Genomic DNA, 1,270 nt, shown 5'->3' with positions numbered 1-1,270 from the left:
CTGCTGCTGTTGCTGCTGCCACCGCTGCTGTCACTGCTGTTATTGTTGTTCCCACTGTTGTTATCGTTGTTGCTGTTGTTGCTGCTGCCATTGTTGTTGCTGTCACTGCTGTCGCTGCTGCTCCTATTTTTGCTTTTGTTGACGCTGTTACTGTTATTGCTTCTGTTACTGCTGTTGCTGCTGCTGCTATTTTTGTCGTCGTTAGTGCTGCTTTTGTTGCTGCTGCTGCTGCTGCTGTTCCTATTGTTGTTGTTGCTGCTGTTGTTGCCGCTGCTGCTCCTGCTGTTGCTGCTGCTGTCGTTGCTGTTGCTGCTTTCGCGGTCGTTGCTGTTGCTGTTGCTTTCACGGTTGTCTTTGCTGCTGCTGTTATTGCTGTTGCCGTTTCTCCTACTGTTGTTGCTGCTACCGCTGCCGCTGTTGGCATCACTGGCGTAAAGACCCTGGGAGCTCAGTAGACTTGCTTGGGCTCCTGTCTCTGCCATCTGAGACGACTCCAGCGCCACTGGGTAATTCAGATAAGCTTCTTCTACTCTCCACATCTCAAATCGATCCAGAAACTGAAGGAAGACTAAGTATCTCCAGGTGAGGGGATTTCTATGAGGGCCTTGGGGACTCAGTAGCAGCCCCACACCAGATCTCAAGATTACTATTAATAAGAACATGTCAAGAGAGGCTGTCTGGGGACAACAAAATAAAGAAAGCAGCATTTCTATGAGCATCAGCGGCATGCCGATATTTATAAAGGCAAGATGGTCGAGAAAACTTGGAATTCAAAATATTTTTTAAATTGATTTTTCACTTGTCCAACTGTTGAAAGTAACCGAACTTTCGTAAAAATAATTTCTCAAATTCTCTTTGGAGAACTGCTGATAACAGTGTCTGGATTTTGCAATCTTCATTTTTAACTGATATAAGATTAAACGTGGATATTTCGCACATTCTTTGTTGCAGATAAGGACAGCACACCTTAAATAAGGAGCTTAGGCTAGTCTCAGTCCTAGAAGAGAGATTTAGGAACCGTTCCAGCCACACGAGTTGTTCACCTAGCTCTTTGTTTTTGAGAATCCCCACTCAGAGCCCGTCGCAAGACTCATCCTGGACAAAGCTTGTACCCATTTGTCGATCTATTTATTTATTATTTACTTTATTTCGGTTTTCAACCTCTTCACAATTTCTTTCTCCCTTCTCTGTTTTTGTTTTATTATTGCAGACCAAGAAAAAACAAAGAAAAGATGATTTACCTCCAAGTCAAGAAATTAGACATTCCACT

The 1,270-nt window shown here is 43.6% G+C and overlaps 1 protein-coding gene across 1 annotated transcript in view; it reads left to right on the top strand.

Annotated features, from left to right (window-relative positions):
* SLC22A2 (solute carrier family 22 member 2) overlaps nucleotides 1-1,270 on the top strand; it is a 32,749-nt gene that overhangs the window by 30,795 nt on the left and 684 nt on the right. The gene's annotated exons all lie outside the window — the stretch shown is intronic.

The sequence above is a fragment of the Pteropus vampyrus genome, unplaced genomic scaffold (assembly GCF_000151845.1).
Source record: "Pteropus vampyrus isolate Shadow unplaced genomic scaffold, Pvam_2.0 Scaffold392, whole genome shotgun sequence".
Classification (NCBI taxonomy): Eukaryota; Metazoa; Chordata; class Mammalia; order Chiroptera; family Pteropodidae; genus Pteropus; species Pteropus vampyrus.
This window is presented reverse-complemented; position numbering and strand designations above follow the sequence as displayed.